General features: G+C 47.5%; 1 pseudogene; it reads left to right on the forward strand.

Moving 5' to 3' along the window:
- The first annotated feature begins 2,397 nt into the window (after positions 1–2,397).
- Positions 2,398–22,578, forward strand: part of LOC133345288 (zinc finger E-box-binding homeobox 2-like) — a 46,362-nt pseudogene continuing 26,181 nt past the window's right edge.

Below are 22,578 nucleotides of genomic sequence, written 5' to 3' on the forward strand. Positions count from 1 at the left end.
TGTGTGTGTGAGAGTGAACGTGGTGAGTGTGTGAGAGTGAACGTGGTGAGTGTGTGTGAGTGTGAACGTGAGTGTGTGTGTGAGAGTGAACGTGGTGAGTGTGTGAGAGTGAACGTGGTGAGTGTGTGAGAGTGAACGGGTGAGGTGTGGTGAGATGTGAACGTGAGTGTGTGTGTGAGAGTGAACGTGGTGAGTGTGTGAGAGTGAACGTGGTGAGTGTGTGAGTGTGAACGTGAGTGTGTGTGAGTGTGAACGTGAGTGTGTGTGTGTGAGAGTGAACGTGGTGAGTGTGTGTGACAGTGAACGTGGTGAGTGTGTGAGAGTGAACGTGAGTGTGTGTGAGTGTGAACATGAGTGTGTGTGTGAGAGTGCACGTGGTGAGTGTGTGTGAGAGTGAACGTGGGTGAAAGTGAACGTGGTGTGTGTGAGAGTGCACGTGGTGAGTGTGTGTGAGAGTGGACGTGGGTGAGAGTGAACGTGGTGAGTGTGTGTGAGAGTGGGTGAGTGTGTGAGACTGAACGTGGTGAGTGTGTGTGAGAGTGAACGTGGGTGAGAGTGAACGTGGTGAGTGTGTGTGAGAGTGGGTGAGTGTGTGAGACTGAACGTGGTGAGTGTGTGTGAGAGTGAACGTGGGTGAGAGTGAACGTGGTGAGTGTGTGTGAGAGTGGGTGAGTGTGTGAGACTGAACGTGGTGAGTGTGTGTGAGAGTGAACGTGGGTGAGAGTGAACGTGGTGAGTGTGTGTGAGAGTGGGTGAGTGTGTGAGACTGAACGTGGTGAGTGTGTGTGAGAGTGCACGTGGGTGAAAGTGAACGTGGTGTATGTGAGAGTGAACGTGAGTGTGGGTGTGTGTGAGAGTGCACGTGGTGAGTGTGTGTGAGAGTGCACGTGAGTGTGAGGGTGAACGTGAGTGTGTGTGAGAGTGCACGTGGTGAGTGTGTGTGAGAGTGCACGTGGTGAGTGTGTGTGAGAGTGCACGTGGTGAGTGTGTGTGAGAGTGCACGTGGTGAGTGTGTGTGAGAGTGCACGTGGTGAGTGTGTGTGAGAGTGCACGTGGTGAGTGTGTGTGAGAGTGCACGTGGTGAGTGTGTGTGAGAGTGCACGTGGTGAGTGTGTGTGAGAGTGCACGTGGTGAGTGTGTGTGAGAGTGCACGTGAGTGTGTGTGAGAGTGCACGTGGTGAGTGTGTGTGAGAGTGCACGTGGTGAGTGTGTGTGAGAGTGCACGTGGTGAGTGTGTGTGAGAGTGCACGTGGTGAGTGTGTGTGAGAGTGCACGTGGTGAGTGTGTGTGAGAGTGAACGTGGTGAGTGTGTGTGAGAGTGCACGTGGTGAGTGTGTGTGAGAGTGCACGTGGTGAGTGTGTGTGAGAGTGCACGCGGTGAGTGTGTGTGAGAGTGCACGTGGTGAGTGTGTGTGAGAGTGCACGTGGTGAGTGTGTGTGAGAGTGCACGCGGTGAGTGTGTGTGAGAGTGCACGTGGTGAGTGTGTGTGAGAGTGCACGTGGTGAGTGTGTGTGAGAGTGCACGTGGTGAGTGTGTGTGAGAGTGCACGTGGTGAGTGTGTGTGAGAGTGCACGCGGTGAGTGTGTGTGAGAGTGCACGTGGTGAGTGTGTGTGAGAGTGAACGTGGTGAGTGTGTGTGAGAGTGAACGTGGTGAGTGTGTGTGAGAGTGCACGTGGTGAGTGTGTGTGAGAGTGAACGTGGTGAGTGTGTGTGAGAGTGCACGTGAGTGTGTGTGAGAGTGCACGTGGTGAGTGTGTGTGAGAGTGCACGTGGTGAGTGTGTGTGAGAGTGCACGTGGTGAGTGTGTGTGAGAGTGAACGTGGTGAGTGTGTGTGAGAGTGAACGTGGTGAGTGTGTGTGAGAGTGCACGTGAGTGTGTGTGAGAGTGCACGTGGTGAGTGTGTGTGAGAGTGCACGTGGTGAGTGTGTGTGAGAGTGCACGTGGTGAGTGTGTGTGAGAGTGAACGTGGTGAGTGTGTGTGAGAGTGCACGTGGTGAGTGTGTGTGAGAGTGCACGTGGTGAGTGTGTGTGAGAGTGCACGTGGTGAGTGTGTGTGAGAGTGCACGTGAGTGTGAGAGTGAACGTGAGTGTGTGTGAGAGTGCACGTGGTGAGTGTGTGTGAGAGTGCACGTGGTGAGTGTGTGTGAGAGTGCACGTGGTGAGTGTGTGTGAGAGTGCACGTGGTGAGTGTGTGTGAGAGTGCACGTGGTGAGTGTGTGTGAGAGTGAACGTGGTGAGTGTGTGTGAGAGTGAACGTGGTGAGTGTGTGTGAGAGTGCACGTGGTGAGTGAGCGAGTGAGCGCGTGTCAGAGTAAAAGAGAGAGAGAGAGGGAGCGCGCACGCGTGCGAGTTAATAAAAGTGGAGTGAGCGAGCGAGAGAGGAGTGGAGTGAGCGAGAGAGCGAGAGGAGTGAGCGAGAGAGCGAGAGCGAGTGGACGAGTGAGTGAGTGAGTGGAGTGAGAGGAGTGAAGAGCCGAGCCGAGCGGGGGAGGCGCGTATTTAAATGCGACGGGGCCGCGGGATGAGTGCGCACAGCGGCGGCGCCGAGGAAGCAGCACCTCGCCCCCCCCCCCCCGCTCCTCCTCCTCCCCATCATCACCACGACCATCACCACCACCACCACGACCACCACCACAGTCGCCGAGCAGGCGGAGACATGGCCGAGCCGCGCAGGTGTAAGCGCAGGAAGCAGGCGAACCCTCGTCGCAAGCACGGTGAGTGGAGTGAGTTGAGCTGCTGCTGCTGCTGCGTCGTCGTCGTCGTCCACCCGTCCGCGATGTTCGCTCTTCACACCGGTGGGATTCGTCCGGTGCCGGGGGTTGAGTGGTGTAAGTAGGGAGGGTTGTAGGGGAGAGAGAGAGAGAGGAAGAGGAGTAAGGAGGTGTTAGGAGGGGGCTAGCACCTGAGCAACTCCTCCCCGGAGCGACTAACGGTGCCTCTCGGTGCGTCCGCTCGGCACCGTTATCCCTGCCGGGACCACCTCCTCCTCCACCTCCTCCCCTGTTGCTTCTGGAGATTTAAGGGGGGCACCCCCCCCCCCACAACCGACGGGGGTTCTCTGGGGGAGTCCCACGGCGGAGGAGGAGGAGGGGGGGTCTCGACCAGATCCACCCGCAGCTCCACTCCGACAAGTTGAGCAGAAGACGCCGGATTCAGCGACAACTTGAAGACGGGCGGAGGAGAGGCACGTGGGGGGGGGGGGGCAGGGGACGTAGATAAGGGGGTATAGCGATAGGGGGGCACAGGGATATGGGGGATAGTTATGGGGGACACAGGGATAGGGGGTATGGGATATAGCGATAGGGGGGCACAGGGGGTATGGGGTTAGTGATAGGGGGGCACAGGGATAGGGGTATGGGGTATAGCGATAGGGGGGCACAGGGGGTATGGGGTTACCGATAGGGGGGCTCAGGGATAGGGGGTATGGGGTTAGCGATAGGGGGGCACAGGGGGTATGGGGCTAGCGATAGGGGGGCACAGGGATAGTGGGTATGAGGTATAGCGATTAGGGGGGCACAGGGATAGTGGGTATGGGGTATAGCGATAGGGGGGCACAGGGATAGGGGGTATGGGATATAGTGATAGGGGGGCACAGGGATAGGGGGTATGGGGTATAGCGATAGGGGGGCACAGGGATAGGGGGGGTAGTTATGGGGGACAGAGGGATAGGGGACAATGCCAACTGGTATGGGGATAGGGGACAGGGCTACACGGCAATAGGAGACACGGGGATGTGTGACTGCAGTGTAGGGGATAATGTAATAGGGTTGGGGTACGGGGGGTGTAAGGGCTACGACCTATTGTGGATGCAGGGATAGCGGGTAGGGGTACAGTGATATGGGATTACTGCGGCTAGGGGATAGTTCACTACGATGCAAGGGGGTGATGTGAGAGGGGTACCCGATAAAGGGATAGGGGGACGAGGGGTAGGGGTCACGGGGATACAGGGCAAGGGGTTAACTGGTTAGAGCGTTCATGGATAGGGGGGCAGTAAGGGGGGGCACGTGTCACAGGGATAGGGGGGCAGTAAGGGGGGGCACGTGTCACAGGGATAGGGGGGCAGTAAGGGGGGGCACGTGTCACAGGGATAGGGGGGCAGTAAGGGGGGGCACGTGTCACAGGGATAGGGGGCAGTAAGGGGGGGCACGTGTCACAGGGATAGGGGGGCAGTAAGGGGGGGCACGTGTCACAGGGATAGGGGGGCAGTAAGGGGGGGCACGTGTCACAGGGATAGGGGGGCAGTAAGGGGGGGCACGTGTCACAGGGATAGGGGGGCAGTAAGGGGGGGCACGTGTCACAGGGATAGGGGGGCAGTAAGGGGGGGCACGTGTCACAGGGATAGGGGGGCAGTAAGGGGGGGCACGTGTCACAGGGATAGGGGGGCAGTAAGGGGGGGCACGTGTCACAGGGATAGGGGGGCAGTAAGGGGGGGCACTTGTCACAGGGATAGGGGGGCAGTAAGGGGGGCACGTGTCACAGGGATAGGGGGGCAGTAAGGGGGGGCACGTGTCACAGGGATAGGGGGGCAGTAAGGGGGGGCACGTATCACAGGGATAGGGGGGCAGTAAGGGGGGGCACGAATCACAGGGATAGGGGGGCAGTAAGGGGGGGCACGAATCACGGGGATAGGGGGGCAGTAAGTGGGGCCACACGACACGTGCAAACTTTGCGTGTTTTGTGGCCTCTGCTGCTGCTGTTGTTGTTGTTGCTGCTGTTGTTGTTATCGCTGCTGCTGCTGCTGTTGTTGTTGTTGTTGCTGCTGTTGTTGTTATCGCTGCTGCTGTTGTTGTTATCGCTACTGCTGCTATCCTCTTCCCCACTGTCTTGTGAGCTTGTCCATGTTGTTGCCAGTTGAACACGAAGTTAAGTAAAGGCTTTCGCGTCAAATATCTGCCATCATATAGCTGTGTTTGTTGTTGTTGTTGTGGGGGGGAGGTGATGATGGCGGTGTTTGATCTCGTCAACATACACGTGGCGTCAACAGAACGTGGTGGCAAGTTCGTTACTGGTACAGCAACACCGGTTGTGTGGTTGGGAGAGAAATAAATCGGCATCATTTTACACAATCGAGTAGTAATCAATAACCGGCATCGTCAGGCGGGCAGACAGATTTGTGGAGAAGTTTCTGTTGCAAAAATAAATAAAAACTTAGTTACTACTGGCCAATACTATATCAGTTTTTTTAATAAAACAATCTCAGATAAGCTTGGAGAGAACGGCGACCGTGAGTTTACCCACATGGAAGCCACCGGTTGACTTGCACACAAAAACAAGTTGCTTACCAGCCTCCTCCCCACCCACCCCCTCGTTTGTGTATCGACCCCCGAGGGTTGATGAACTCGGTTACTGTATTACTGTACAGTATTACTGTACAGTAATACAGTAACCACCTTGCAAACTAACTCTCATGGCACCATACAAGAGAGTAAGTCGTCTCTGAGCCCTTGCGATGGAGGTGTTCTTAATGAACATTGAGATTGGGGCGCTGCGGTGGCTTGGAGATGTTAACTACCTCGCCTGGTGTGCAGGAGATCGTGGGTTCGATCCTGGCCCTGACACCTGCTGCTGTATATTTGGAGTTTGCGTGTCTCATCATCATCACGGTGGCTAGGAGATGTTAACTACCTCGCCTGGTGTGCAGGAGGTCGTGGGTTCAATCCCGACCCTGACGCCTGCTGCTGTATATTTGGAGTTTGTGTGTCTCTCTCATCATTATCACGTTTGCTAGGAAATGTTAACTACCTCGCCTGGTTTCCAGGAGGTCGTGGGTTCAATCCCGACCCTGACGCCTGCTGCTGTATATTTGGAGTTTGTGTCTCTCTCATCATCATCATCACGGTGGCTAAGGGATGTTAACTACCTCGCCTGGTGTGCAGGAGGTCGTGGGTTCGATCACCAACCCTGACGCCTGCTGCTGTATATTTAGAGTTTGTGTGTCTCCCTCTCTCATCATCATCACGGTGGCTAGGAGATATTAACTACCTCGCCTGGTGTGCAGGAGGTCGTGGGTTCGATCACCAACCCTGACGCCTGCTGCTGTATATTTGGAGTTTGTGTGTCTCTCTCATCATCACGGTGGCTAGGAGATGTTAACTACCTCGCCTGATATGCAGGAGGTCGTGAGTTCGATCCCGACCCTGACGCTTGTTGTATATTTGGAGTTTGCATGTTCTCCTCATGGTCGCGTGGATTTGTCTCCGGGTCATCCGGTTTTTACCTCTACGTTTAGGATCAACATGCGTTTAGAGTATTTGGCTGCTATAAACTTACGCATAAGCCGCTTCGTTGAGCTATGATTTGTGGTCAGGTCGCTTCTGAAAAGAACGACATGACTCAGTGGGCCTTATTTGATAAAAAAAGTGTTTTTTATGATCATTGGGATGTGATGTTCTTGATGACCATTTAAATGTGATGTTCTTGACTCTTGGAATGAGGTGATCTTGATGACCCTCGTGATTTTAATGATGTTCTGATTACCATTATTGGTATTTGACCTTCTTGATGCCCATTGGAATTATTTGTTCTTGATGACCCTTGAAATGTGATGGTCTTGATGACCATTGGAGTGAGGTTCCCTGGAAGACCTTTAGGATGAGTTATTCTTGTTGAGCCTTGACGTGAGCTGGTCACAGAGACCCGATGGGGTAAAACGGTCGGGAGAAGTTTTGAGAGGTCAAGGAGAGTGGTGGGGTGAGGTGTTCGGGTAGTATGGAGGACCCCTATATATTTAAAACCTCTGCTTTTGAGTGCCAATAGGGCTTCAGCTGTCACCACATGATAGCGATGTCTGTGGATGAACGCTGTGCCTTCACCACCCCCCCCCTTGGTAGACCTCGCGCATCTCCGTAGACCACCAAGGGGACTGTGACCTGACACTTTGTCTCCTCTCTGGGTCGTTACTCCTTGCCTATCCTGAACAAGCCTTGCCCCTGCCGTGTCCTCATTTTCTCCCACATCCTCCCGTGGCTCACCCTGCTTCCCCCTGGCCGTCCCTGTCACTCATTTATCGTATTGACCCCCACGTATCTCAAGCTCCCACTCAGAATGCCCTTTTCTGTTGGTGGCCCACCTTACCTTTCGGTGACCCCTCTACGCTGACTTTTCTCTAGGGGGGCCCTATCTCTTCACTAACCCTCAGCGGCCCCTGTCACCCCCTCCATTCAACCCCCAGTTCACATTACTAATGGGCAACCTCCGCTCAGCTTGCCGCAATCTCTCAATTGGCTTCTCTCAGCTCCCACCTTGACTGAGTGCTCGCTCGCTGTGTTTTGGTGGTGGTTGGCCTCCTGCGTAGGATCTCTAATGAGTGATGCGATGCTACTGATGTATCATCCCGCACACCACCGATAAAGCAGGGGGAGACGGGCAAGGGGGTAGCCGAGTGGCCTCATTAGAGTGCCACTTGGCGCTCTGCTGCCACGCGTTCACTCTGCACTTTCTTCACACGCTATTCAAGCTTTTTAACGAGTCTAACGTTTCTCATGTCAGCAGCACAGTTGATCACTCGTATTGCTTGAGTGCAGAGTGGCGATTATGAATGGTTTTTAGCGATTGTTTCTTTGGAAATGTGAAAAAAACCAGTTTTGTCCTTTTCGATTTAAAGCTTTCGTGACTGCAGGGATTCATCTTCTTGGTTCTTTCGGTAAAGTCACGTAGAAGGGAAATAATAAAATAATAAAAATTAAACATAATAAAATACAATTCTCACGACGTTTCGGCCACAACGCAAGCAGCCGTCCTCAGGTGAAGAACAGGGCTCATTCAGACGCTGTCTTTCCGACAGTCCTGTTCTTCACCTGAAACGTCGTGAGAATTGTATTTTATTACGTTTAATTTTTTTATTTTATTATTTCCCTTCTACGTGACTTTACCGAAAGAACCAAGAAGACAGTTTTGTCCTGTTTATACTGTCCATATATTAGTTACTCTACCGTGTACGTGTTTGTGTACGTAGCAGTGTGTTAACATCGCCACTAGGGAGACAAAGGCGGCCGGGCGTGGTGCTGGTCACCCACCTTCCTCACGTGCCGTGCCGGCCTTCATAGGTGCTCGCTAACAGCACTGTTCAGGCTATAACGGGGGACATTTGCCTTTGTGGAATTCACGCACACAATGTGCCTGCGAAGGAACCTTGTGTTGTTGCGGGTTGTGTTTTGGCTGCTTTTGGTCTGGGTCACAGTCACAGCCCTCCCTCTCTGTGGGGGATGCTCTTATTCAATCTCACACAGCCAGCAAAGCTGCGTGATCCCTGATCTCCTTAGTTTTCTCGGTGCCAGGTGATGCAGTGCTGGGATGAATCTCGCCTCTAATCCCACACTCACTCTGCCTGTGCGTCCGTGGATCAGGTGGAAACGAGGTGTGGAGGGGCAGGACCAGCTGTTTTCGGCAGAACTATGATACGGCTGTGGCTCACGATGAATCAGTGCCCGGAGAGCACGGCAAGAGGCTTTTTAGCTCATCGCGATGGGTCGTGTTGAAATGTGCTCACAAATTTCAAAAAAACTCTGCACGGCCATTGCATTTTTTTTTGCGAGCGACACTGAAAACTACCGCTTCAAAAATCTACGGCTTCTACTTGACGCCATAATGTACTGGCTAGATGAAACGAGCAATCAAAGCTTCGAAACTTACCATGTTTTATTAATGTCTCAAGTGTTGTTGCTGCATGTTGTGGTGGTAGCTGGTAAACATGACGATGACATAAAATGCCTGTTCACTATATTTTTCTGGCGGGGCTCAGTAACGAGAGCGTAAAATGTGCTTATTCAGCTCCAAACGTGGAGCGGGATTCATGTTTACATGCCGCTTTACAGTGCCCTCGTTGTTAATTGACTAAGCTTTTTTCCAGATACAGTTGCTATGTGGCTTAGGTGATTCCATGTGTGTTTCGTTTATGACCCCATTGAGTCATATTAATATCTATTTGTCAATGCTGAAGCGTGGAAAGTGCAAGCAGTATTTTTCAAATTTTGCTAAAAAAATATTAAGGCTAAACTTTTTCGAACGTCCTTTTTGTCCCGAACATTTTTTTTCTTCGAACATACACTTTACACGTGCGAACTGATTTAGTTCTAAACTCGTAGGAGAGTAAATTAAAGTGCTTTACTTGCAGTTGAAAAGTGAAAATACGACTCCCTGCTTGATACATCATAACTAAATACAAAAACAAGTATTTTCAATAATAGCTAATGTAGAGATTTTGTAGCTTGGGATAATTTGAGACTGCCCTAAAAGTATCAGTGAGAAAGTGATGAAGATTTTGCAGAACTCAATTCTGTGTGTGTGGACACCCCAGTCCTGCGCTGTTCTTCTCGTGCAGGAAAAGCGGTGACCTACATTCCTCTATTTGGTCTCCTACAATCCATTGAGAACAAAGCATGCCTCTTCTTGCGAAGGAGCCACACACAAACACGCCGCTAAATCCAGCCTCTTTTTACAGCAATCCAGGGAACAAAATTTGCATTTCACGTATGAGGCTAGAGCTTGAGTGGGTGGGGGTGCCTGGGACTTGGGAGGTAAGGAAGGTTTCAGTCGTTTCAAGGGGAAATAGCTGGGGTTCCTCCAGCTATTGTGCACGCTTCCCCTGGATACAGGCTTGAGAAAGAATGAGTGACAGGCGTTGGATGGTAGGGAGGTACGGTGGGAGTAAGTGGCTTCATGGGGCACGGGGAGAAAAGCCACCTTCATGAGCCATCTGTCAGCACAGTGCCATGTGTGGGTTCTTGCTGCCCGTGGTGTCATTGCTATCTGCTTAGCATTGGCGCGCTTGTGTCTTGGGCAAGTTGTGGAGGTTTCTGTTGATTGCAGAGGAAGTTTTAGGTGTAGAAAGCTTATTTATGTTACATAAACAAAAAAAAGATCCTGTATACGTGTGCAATGGACGTTCTCTTATCCACAGTGATGTGGCGGACCAATATCATGGCTCCTATTATCCACCGGATAATCCGCGATTTTTCTCTATTTATCCGTGGGGGAAATAATTGTCAATAATTGCGCGTAAATGGAAGAAGAAAGCCGTGGATTATAGGAGTTTTCACTGCCCTATGGCTGTCGCAGATCATTGGAATCTGGGGTCATGGGGTCACAGATATGAGGAGTTCTCCTACAACACACTTGGGATGTTTCGACGTTATCTAATGTTTTTATACCAATATATTGTTTGTTGTCCACTTGAAGTGAAATTCAAATTTGCCTTTTTATTTACATGGGCACTGGGACTGGGTAAGATCGTGTTGGTGGTTTACACACTTTGCTATCAAGCTCAGGGAGCACTTGTTCAAAGGCATTGTGGGAATAATGTCCAATAAGTGCACCATCTGTTAATTTGCGTGAATGAAAAATAGACCTTGAATTGTGTGTTGTGTCATGGGAAAAGTAGTGAATTACCTTTTTTAAAGATTTCCCATCTGGCATTCTTGTCAGGGCAAGATGATCTTCCTATTGAGATGGAGATATCGCTCAATAACAAAAAATGTCTCACTAAGCCAGCTCTTGGTATTAAAATAAAAGATGAACATTAACTATTCCGTAGTTTTATGTCTCAGATGGGACTGATCCTACAGTATACGATTTTGTACGCCTCAAAGTAGATCAATGGATATAATTGATTTCAGCAGGAAGAGAATGACATTTGGAAAAAGGTACATTTCAAATTCTGGAATTTGACAAACGTATACTGCGATTTAAACTATATATTCAGAGCTCAAAGTATTCGCAATTGAACTTTTAGTTTGGCATGCCCAGGCCCATAAGTAGCATCCGTGATTGGAATTAGAGAGGAGATGTGCTAACAAGCTCATCGGCTATGTGAAGGTGGCAGCAATTGTGAAGCATGAAAGGGCCCTATTGTGCGACCCAGCAGAACAGTGCGCTGATCGATTTTGTCTGCACACACCGAGTAAAATCTATGATGCTAACATTGTCTGATCGGCCATTGTTCACCGTGGTTAATTTGTGAAAGAAGAAAATAATAGTGGACAAACCAAGTGTAATTTTCTGTGCTCTAAATACCAGGCCACTAGCATAAGTGAAGGAAAACACATTTGCTTCTTTATGTGTAGTAAGTTATAGTTTGTCATATACCAAAGCATTTACCAAACTTTGAGCCTGCTATGCTAGCTAGTGTTTCAGCAGAGGCTTTTATTGTGCGAGGGGCTCCATTCAGTGGCAAATGAAAAGAGCATCAGGAGGTTGCATTCAGTCAGCCATTTTCTCATGTGTGATGCCCATGAAACCTCTAAAGGAAAGGCATCGGAACGGGATGCTTTTAACTCAAAGGGCAACTCTTCACTGCCTCATTTTGAGCTCTTGGCTTCACCCAGCTATGATTTGTATGCAGGATTGTTAACGCATCTCTGTTCCGACAGAATCAACGGTGACTTCAAAGTTACAAACAAACAAGTAAATTTCATGTTTTCTTCACCTTCAGTCACCTTGCTTTGTAGCATGTTTAAAATTATTCGGGTTGAACAAAAGAATAATTTTCTGCAAATTGTTAAAGCAAGCGTAGCGTACTATTTTCAACCGTGCTTATCAGTTGTTTTTTGGGAGGCTGAAGAGTATAAGAATTAGTATATGGTTACAGATAAAGAGTTTCGGACTATATTTCACCAAAATATAAAGAGAATTACTTGGTTAAAAACGTTGGCTTTAGGTTATTGCGTTCGATATTTAATTTGAGACAAAAGTCCCCATTATTTTTGTCTGTGGCTTTTCCTGGTTACAAAACTCATCCAAACTTGGAGTAAAATAGTCACAGGAACGATTCTTAAATGGTGTTTAGTATTGACAGTCACTTAGTCACCTAGCTCTGCAGAGTGTGCCTGACCATCATCTTCCAAGCTGCCTCAGAGGAGTCCTGTCGACCTAATTGTCACTGCCTGTAACAGTAATGGGTCTCCTATTGGGCTCATTTGTGTTGCACATTAACCAAACAGCATACAAACTCTTCCTGCTGCCGTGGCAAGTAATGCAACCTCAGTTTCTTTTTGAATCACTCTTTTAGTAAATCTGCAAATTTCCTAAAATGGTTCCCGATTTAGGTCAGAATAAAAAGTGTTGGGGAGTGTACAGGAAATTGCATTTAGATCACTTTCGCACCCACGTACACGCACGTATGCATCAACCGACAGGGATTATTCCGCTGCCTTTTATCAGCCCAGTGCCAACATTTAAAATAACTGTAAATCGTTGTGTAAATCAACAATGATTCCTTGCACGTTTGCACGCACACAAGTGCATGGAGAGAGAGAGTCAATGTTTCACTTTTTTGCAAGTATCCATATGGGCCTTCAGTTGTCGCACGTGCACACACTGCCGTACTGGGTCCTTGCACGGAACCTTTTTTGTCGTTTTTGAGACATGATGAAGTCAACAATGAGACCATACCTTGACGCTGGTCAAGTATGCACGTACACAACCCGACTGCTCTGATTAGCTACGTACAACAGACATGCTGTGCACAACATGCGCTATAGTCGACGGATGCGTATTTATACTCTTTGGTTTTTTCGGTAAAGTCACGTAGGTAAAAAAATTAAATAAATTTAATCACGACGTTTCAGAGGCAACACAAGCTTCCGTCTTCAGGTGGAACCGTCACAGAAAAATTACTGTATCCAGTGAATTTTTTTACCTACGTGACTTTACCGAAAAAAACAGAGTATGAATCCTTGCAGTCACGAAAACTTCAAATCTAGAATGGATGCGTATTTTTTTCCCATTCGTTGTACATAATGAATGTTCCTCCAGAAGTGAGGATATTTAACAAGTCATTTCCTCAACCATGCTCTTCCGCAATTAAAATCGATAAACCCACATCATTGGTTGAAAAATTATTCTGGGAAAAGGTAAACTGGAGTAGGTACATTTGGTGAAGTTCCCACATTAAAAATAAACTAATATTTCATCGACATTTAAAGTGAATGCTGTAGTTTTGCATGCAAAAAAACATGCCATATTAAAGTTTATTAGAATTGTAATAAGTGAGTCTTGTGAGTTACAGATTAACCCCCACGAAATTTGTTTTACTCGATGTTAGTTAAGCTATGTTACAACATCAAATTAACTTCGGTTTCCTCATGTAAGCGGCCTTTATAAAGTTTAAGTGATTGGAGATTTGAGGACATTTTCATTAAACGAGCCTCTCATCCTGTTAATGTGTCACTGCGGGTTGTAGCACTTACTCAGACGCGGCCTAAATAAAACCCTTTGTCCATTGACCAGAATAAACTGTTCAGAGCAATACCTGATTTGTTTAGGTCTGAAGCATGAGTCGCTCCTCTCGAGAGAGAGAGACATGGCAAGCGGCACAGAAGGATGGGTTGTGACAACAGGTCCTTTGGTTGCGTTGTAATTACAGGATGCGTGGGGTGAAGTTGGCATGAGCACTCCCCTTGTATGCTGACGACCTGCCTTGGGGCCCTTTCCATTACCCTAATTCTTTTTGTCCTACTTGTTCGCGTACGTGCGCACGGGCGCACTGGCGGACAACGCTGGGACAAATGTCCAGACGTCCGTGGGTCGCAGAAAAGGGTCACATGCTGTGTGCCCTGCCTAACGATTGCGCGCAGTAGGATTCATGATGGGAAAACTCATGGGATTTCGTGGCCTTGGATGTATATGCATGTTGTAAATACAAGGAGATGAATACATCGACTGAGAAGAAAATTACTATTTCCGTTTTTTTAAAAAAGGTTTTGTAGTATGTCCTTGGGGTATATTATTGTTGTATTTTCAAAAAATGCTAATTGTTTTTCTACAATTTCTGGGTAAACTATATCCCAGGTTTGGCTCTGGTCAAGTATTCTATGCATGTTGTATTATTTAAAATATCCTCTCTCCGAGCCATCTGCCTTTATATCTCAAAACCCCTGGTTTGGTGCCACATACTATACACGTAAACACACTCCTATGTATGTATGTTGAACTTATTTCGCACCGAGCGAAGCCAACTGGGCTAATCTGACGTATGAAGTGAAGAACATATTAAGAAAATATTATAAGCTGAAAAAAGTGTAGTGTTAGGTAAAGTGAGATAACTTGCATAGGAAAACATTCATCATCAGCCATGGTCAATCCACTGCTACATGAAGGCCTCCACAAGCTGTCACTACGACTACCACCACCACCACCTCATGTGATTCTGTCATATAATCCACCTAGCACCAGCACATTAACTAATTATACAAGGATAAAGCATTACCGTTGTCTAAATAATACTGTTTAGAGACGAACAATACAACATGTGAAGTTGCTGTAATTCATCCCCTAGTTTTAAACCATGTATTTGTACAGGTGTAACTACTTTAACGGGATTACCTGGCAATGGCACCATCCTCAATGATTAAACTGAGAAGAGGTTTTAACTTCGAAAACATTCATATAGATTTTCCACATGTTCCTGTTCCAAGTCTCAAACTCATGTTCTGCTTAAAAATGTTTAGTACCCCATTTAGGTCATCCACATTCTTAAATGTGAATTTTAGGTGTCACAATGGAACACACATTTTTAGCGGTGAAGAAATGTCCTTGTAGATATAGTCATCGGCAAGAGTCATAAAAGAAGCATATAAAATAGCATTTTCACCTCCCTTTTCCGTGACGTGAGTCCACACCACCCCACAGCAGTTTGTCCCAGGGTGATGGTGATATCCCCGTTGCTTTCATGCAGTGTCCCTGTCACCTTTTACACACTCGAACTTGAATAGCGTACCTCTGCAGAACATTTCGATACGGCAAGGAGTCACGTTGATTATATCACAAGCATATTACAAAGAGCCATGATACACTTCTGATTAGATTGTTGAACTTTTATTTTTTTGCCATAAATCACAGAATTTCCAAGCAATGATGCCTGTTTTCACAGGGAGTGTGTGTGTATGTTTCCAAGCAGACATGTCCCTGTACGCTGGCGATATTCAGCTGCGGTACTTTCCATTTGATATTTACGGCCACGCATAATCGGTGTTCCCGGAGGCTTTTGCCACTCCGCTGCCAAATGACTTCCACTTCCTGTTTACTCCCTTAGAGACGATGGTTTCACCACGGGGCCAGCCATAGGCCGTGCTCTTTCTGTTTCTCCTGCACCAGTGTCAAAGGGAGGAGGCCACGATGACATGTTATGAAACTCGATCCGGTGGCTGGGTGGCTGTTGGCTGCCACGAAATGTTGGTTAAATCACTACTCCACTCTGTGATGGAACTTATTTAGCAAGCGCTATGACAGAATTTGTAATCGCTGATCAATTCGCGACTTTGATATTGGCCTACATTTTTTTGCTGGTATTGACACAACTTCATGATACATTTTTTGGGTTAGATCGCGTAATTGTAGATGTGTCGTAAACCCACCCACACCCGACACAGCCAATTGGTAAGGTTTGGCACATGAACAAAATGTGCCAATTAGTTACTACTTAATTCTAATACAAAGGTGTGCTAGAGAGCAAACCCACAATATTTACAAATTGAGTACGACGTTTCGCTGGTGATGCTGTAATCGCCAGAGAAAGACTATGTGTTGAATTGACTGGCATAACTTGTCTGAGAACTTTTAAATCAAATGATAATAAGGCATTCCCAATGCATTGGTTATTCAATAACCATCCAAATCTTGGGATTTTTTTCTTCATCATAAAATTACATAAAATGTCATCTAGCGATTAAATATCAGATTTTACATAAAATCACTGGGGCCGGTCATGCATCAATTTGCCACTTGCTAGCTTGCCATCGTAACGTAATATTATCAATACAGCTTTGCCATTATTTCTAGATTTCAAGCTTTCGTGACTGCAATGATTCATATTCTTAGGTTTTTTCGGTAAAGTCACGTAGGTAAAAACATTAAAAAGTAAAATAAAATAAAAATCACGACGTTTCGGAGGCAACACAAGCTTCCGTCTTTAGGTGGTACCGTCACAGCCACGACAGCTGCATCAAGTAAATAAGAGATTGCAGGAGCTACCACTCCGTTTATATAATGGTATATATATACCATTATATAAATAATGGTATTATATAAATAATGGTATATATAAACGGAGTGGTAGCTCCTGCAATCTCTCATTTACTTGATACAGCTGTCGTGGCTGTTACGGTACCACCTGAAGACGGAAGCTTGTGTTGCCTCCGAAACGTCGTGATTTTTATTTTATTTTACTTTTTAATGTTTTTACCTACGTGACTTTACCGAAAAAACCTAAGAACTTTGCCATTATGTTTGACCGGCCGAAGGACGCGTCTCTTTGTTCATGAAATTGCAAGCGATAAACACACGACGCGTTCCTGCTCGTCAAGACGCAGCAGCAGCAGCAGCAGCAGATACCCAGGGTGAGCATTTAGGGCTTTTTAAAAGGCTACAGAGCCGCATGCATATTTTATGAAGGACTTTTTTGAGACGGGACGAGAGAACTCTCATTCCTGGGAGCAAGGGGTTGGAGGTTACAGAGGTGACCGGAGCACTTGTCATCATCCTCTCAGCAGCCATCGCACGTGTGCGCAGAGAAACCCAGCCAGTAAACAGGGCTGATGTATTGCTTTATTGGCTCGTTTGTTGCTGTGGTAACAACACTCAGGGGTAGGAGGATAATGCACTTCAAGCTGAGAAAGGTCTATGGGGAGGGCAGTTTGATCACAAGGCTCAGAAAATGCCCGGCCAAATGGTGATACTCCATTTTAAGTGGCCAATATGCCAATGTAATTAACACTGGGTTACGTAAAGTTTCCTTTATGTCTATACAACTTTTTTTCTCTTTGTTTATGACACGGCGATATATTCTTTAGTGTGGAGTGGTTTCACCCATTGTAATATGTTTAATTGCACAAGGTACTCTGTTACCAGAGATTTAAAATAGAACCGTCCTATGGAAACGGTGCACATTGTTGTCTGGAGCATTTCCTCAGCCGTTGTACAATATCTCAGCGCGCCGAACGCCTTTTAGGATTGCGAAAACGTACCGTGCGTCGATTTGCCTCGTGCTTCGCGTCTGTGCACGTGAATTTCAACAATTTCAATCGAATGAATGCGTTTTACTTGAAGGGAATACTCCCGCCCAGTTTCTGACGCCGACACGCTTCCAACGGAGGCTGCCAGCGAAACGTCGGGACAACGTGCCGAACGACCACGCAGCAGGTACAATTCGAAAACGCATCGATCGGAAAATGCTAACATTTCGGTGGAAGATTAACGGCCTGCATCTTGAACTTTTTTGATAATCGTGGGAACGTGTTGTCATTAACCGTTTGCAGATGGGTAGCAACGAAAAAAACCACACACACACATCCCAAAATTTTGTTATCTGGAGTTAATTCCACATCTCACCCCCCAGGCCCGCCTGCCTTTGCCCCATGCCCGCCGCCACGTTCGAAGGTGGGAATCATTTCCCCGGGTGACTGTTTGCAGCCGTCAGCGATTGCTCGGTGGCAATGCTTGCCGTCTGTCACACGGCCCTGAGATGTGTAGGCAGGGAATACAAAGTAGTCCCGATTCAACGGAAATCGATAACAGGTGGCACTTGAAAAATCGTCGTTTATCCCACATGAAACAGTGGCCATTTTTTTTAAACATCCGTTTGGTATGTCTGTCAATCGCTGATGGCAACATTGTTTCCATTGCCTCTTTGCTAACAGCGTGATTCGTGACGCAGTCTCTGATGCGTTGCTGTAAGGTGGAAACGGGTGAGCAAAACCGCAACGATTAAATAAAGATTAAATAAAGATTAAATAAAGCTAGCAAAGAGGACTTCTGTAATATTCCCTTCGTCCACTCATATCTCGTAGAGCGGCGTTGGCTTTTAATTATTTTATCGGTATTAGAATGGTTATTTTAAGAACTGGCCTTATGCTTTGTGAACCCATTGCTACATTTTAATCTAGTAGCAGATATATAAAAGGTGAGTCAGTGCCTTTGTTTAACTGTCAGATCATGCTGTGATTTATCTGCGAATGCTCTTGGGCTGCCCTTATCATGTAGTGCTGTTTTGACAGCGGCAGGTTCCTACAAAAAAAGGTCTGCCACCCCGGATATCGTTCCCATGATGGCTCTTAGCCTTCATGGAAAATGCAGCACGACACAAGGCTCCATTGTTTATTTTTGCAGGATGATTATGGCTCCTTGTGTCCACTTGTGTCACCACACACACACACACACGCGGTTTCGCTTCCGAATATGAAACAGTTGTCCCGACAAGCCGCTTTGGTGGCCAGTTCGCATGGGAGTGATAACGCAGTTCATACAAGAGCTGTTTATCGAGTCAATTTGAGGAATACTACTTTAATTACCGTGGACTTTCTTTGAGAGTTTGGATTGCAAAGGTACGCAGCAATTAATAGGGATATGCAGATTGTACTGTACCATAGCAGAGGAAGTGAGTTAATATTGAAACTGACCAAGCTGACAAAATCACAAATTGTGTGTCACCTGTAAAGCAGAAGTGAATTTCCTGACTTCTTGGGTCAAACCGGTCGCTTTCGTAACCATGGAATGAGGATGTTCGTGACATAATCGTGGAAAATGTAATATGACACCCATAATGTCTTCTGGGGTGGAGCGGTGACGCACTGGTTAGCCCAGTGGTCGCTACCATCCATCTCGCCTCCTGCACGTAACTCGGACCTCATCGCTCCGTCTCCGCGATGGGGCGTCCCGTCCGTTCGGCCGTCCATCCCGTCCGGGACGACCTCTCTCCCATTGTTCATTTGTCCGGCAACGTAGTCGTCGTTGTTGTCGTTGGGAGTCCGCTAAAATATTTCGACTCATCATGGGACCTTCTTTGCCAGTACCAAAATATGAGAATAGGTTTTCCCCTTTTTTCTGGCAACAAAACAGGTGTTAAGAGGTTAAAACACCAAACTGAAACCTTTTACGCCGTTTGACGTCCTCTGGTCTAACACCGTTTTGAGACGTAGGTGTGGACCAATCAGTTTCAAGGACAATGCATATATTATCAGAGTATGATTTTTGTTTGCATTCTGACCACAAGTAGTGTGGTTAATGCAGACATGATTCTTTGTAAAAGGTTTCAGTTTGGTGTTTTAACATCTCAACACCTGTTTTTTTGCCAGAAAAAATTAGGAAAACCTATACTCATATTTCGACTCGACGATTAAAAATAATCAGCAAAGCCCTTGTTCTGAAGCCGACCCGCTGGGACGCCTTCGACCGCCATTTAGTTTGCCCGCCGCACGCACCCGCAGGCGGGTGGCCTGAGTGTTTGGGGCTTGGGGTGGCAGGTTGAGCAAGGGGAGGCTGGGTTAAGCAGGGGTCGGATTGAGGGGGGGGGGGAGGTTATTTTGACAGCTGAGCCACCGGTGCCCGCCGTGCCGCTTGTGGTGGCCGTGTGCGGCAATTCTGCGTTTCTGGGGTGTGGTGGGGTGTGCGGTGGTGGTGGTGATGGTGATGAGGGTAGGCGGCCGAATTAGGGGGCCGTGTGAGAATTCCGAGAGGTGAGGGGCCAATTTCAAACAAAGCGTCCGCTTCGCGTTTAAGCTTGCGTGTTCCTGAAGCGGTGGAAAAAAACCAACAAAGGATCTTCCGCGCGACAACACGAAATCGGGATGCCGAGGTTAATAAACGTCTAAAATAAATACCGGGGATTTTATGAATTCTTGAGGAAGACGTGACATGACCTTATCTATTCGGCTCTGTCATTTTGTGTCTTTTTACAGGATTTCCTTATTTATCAACTGCTTTATGCGTGGTTTTTTTGTGTCCTACTCATAGACAAACATTTCAACCTACACAACACATCAGCAATATGAATATCCAGGTGCAATTTGTCATCCCATTGCCTTCCGCTAAATTGAGTCCTACGATATTGTTGAGATTTTAACGACAATACCCGCGCTTACAATGTAAATTGCAGCATAAGAACGACATGCTCTCAGTTTTCCATATCTGCATGGTTTCCTCTTCTTGGTTCTTTCGGTAAAGTCACGTAGAATGGAAATAATAAAATAATAAAAATAAAACATAATAACATTAATATTTTATTTTTTATAATTATGTAATGTTTTATTTTTATTATTTTATTATTTCCATTCTACCTGACTTTACCGAAAGAACCAAGAAGATGAATCCGTGCAGTCACGAAAGCTTTAAATCCAAATTTGCATCGTTTCCATTCGTGCTGTTGGTTGGTGGCGCACAGTAAACCCAACAGCCGACGGAATGAATGTCTCCCCGTGGCCCTCGCTGACTCGCCAGCCACGGCAGCCGTGCGGTGATCGCAGGAAACAAGAGGAGGGCGTGAGACTTGGTCACGGTGCCACATTTCCGAACGTCGGGGGGGTGGTGGTGGGGGAGCGGGTGAACGAGTGGCGGTCGCTCACAGGCGCGTCTCTGTCCGAGCGCGCCTGCGTTGCGCACGCGTGTGCAACGCAGGCGCTACGTACGACGATTCCTCCCATCTGGCCCCTGTCACTCAGTTTATTTTAGCTCCTGATGCTCAATTGGCGTGCCTGAGCCGATCAGGAGAACGGCTGAACTAGCGAGAGTGCTCACCTGCGCTGTTCGTTATTTAATTATTTAGCCCCTCGTCGTGGTTTTTTTCTTCGATCGTGCGCTTTTCCAATTGACGGGAAGCAAAGCGTCCATTACAATAAATGCATCTTCTTTTTCTCCGTCCAGTCCCTTGGCGCTTTGGACAGTTGGGGGGCGTAACCATTTCCTTCTCCTTGTGGTGGCCTCTCTCCACTTATCTCTCTGTCGCTGCATCTATCAAGTGAGACGGCTTCCTTCCCGTTCACGGTTTGATGTCCAGTCACATTGTGGTCTTTCCCGTACCGTTCCTCTTGCAGTGTTCCCTTCATCGGTATGTGCACAAGGCTTGAACGTGCTATTGTGACAGATATCGTGTTATATAACAGCGTCGTGTTATTTAAAGCTCTCACTTGAACCAACGGAACTTACGGATTGTTTCGCTTTAATTACCAAGGCGGAGAAATTGTTTGTAAGGATTTCATTTCAACAGTGATTCACATCTATGCCCTACTTGGTCGAATTAGCGGAGAATGAACTCCGGTGTCAGTAACTCAGAGAGCCGCTTAATGTTTACATTCCACAATCATCTGGGGATATATCCAGCATTGTAAAGTAACCAGGAATAATACACAGCGTGGGAAAAGGGCTGGGCGCGCATGTGCCCCCCCCCCCCCCCAGATATGAACAACGTGACTCAATTTCACATGCAGGCAATTCCAGCCCAGAGCTTTGTCGGCGGGAGCAGTTAGCGAATCCCATTTGCTTCAGCCAAAGCATTGCCACGTTCTTTTGTGTCATGGATAAGAAACAAGAGTTTTGTGTTTGGCGGCTCTATAAGAATTCGAAAGGCCAGGAAGCGACTGGCAGGGGGGCATGGAAACCACAGAGCTGAGCTTTGCAATCGGGAGCAGGAACTTTGGGGCTTTTGGCTTTGCTGGATTAATCTGATTAGGGTAGACCCCAGTCACAGCTGCACAAAGCTGCCTGTTAACCCTCGCACAGCCAGTGCACGGGCGCCTGCAGTTGCTCCCCGCGGTCACCAATAACTGTGCTACCTGAGGGCACGGCGGCCAATGAAAGGAACGTGGTTTCCTGCAGCTGTGTGACATCTTTCATGCGTATGGGTCGGTCGCAGAGAGTGGCACGATTGGTTCTGTTTCGCACCTTCCCACCGCCGGCTTGCGGAATAAATACCGCGTTGCATCGTTTGCAGCGAATGTGAATGCTCTGAATTCAAAACTCACGTGTAACTGGTGTCGGCATGATGGATGTCCGTTACTCTTTATTAGGTTATCCATCTGTAGCTGATGCTTTAAAAAATATCGTCATGTGTTCCAAGCAAGGCCTCCGTTTGTTCAGTTTTTGTGCTTGAAGGTGATTGATTAGGCGGCGAGTCGCCTGAACGCAAGACAACGAAACTTACTTCAACAACAATTTCCGCTTATTAAGAGAGAAAAAAACTACTTTTAAAAGCAGATTCAGCAAAAAAAAAAACGGTCGCTATTTTTAGCGATCATGATGCTCCCCCTGCCAAGTGTTCCGTTCTGGCTCCAGGGCGCACCGGGGACTTTTTAGCTCTCCTGGCACAGAGCGGGAGAAGAAATCATTCCTGAGATACTGAAAGCCACATGTTTGGCAGGGTTTGACTCGCACCGTTACTTTGTTTGTATGTTTGTTCTCGGATATTAATTGCTGTTTCCGCTTTTCCACAAAGAAAGCAAAAAAAAATGATTGCGGTCCCATACATCTGTTGGGAAATGTTCCGGGTATCCGATGTGGACCTTGACAAAAAAAAGGTCAGTTTGTTTAAAAAGAACTGCAACCACTTGTGCAAACTAAACAGCAAACTGTTTTCGAGGCTGCAGCTAAGTGCGTGTTTAAAGGAACTTTTACGCAAAAAGGGCAAAGCCTGTTATTTTGTGGAGGAACTTTGGTCCTGCCCTGGATCGACATTCCATGCCCTGACCGAACATGGGCAGATTACACACGACCACGGTCAAACATGACCACGCATACACACCGTCACAGTCACACGTAACCACGGTCACACACGGCCACGGTCACACACCGTCACGGTCACACACGACCACGGTC

Source organism: Lethenteron reissneri, chromosome 21 (assembly GCF_015708825.2).
Source record: "Lethenteron reissneri isolate LAM-NWPU_2019-01 chromosome 21, ASM1570882v1, whole genome shotgun sequence".
Taxonomy (NCBI): Eukaryota; Metazoa; Chordata; class Hyperoartia; order Petromyzontiformes; family Petromyzontidae; genus Lethenteron; species Lethenteron reissneri.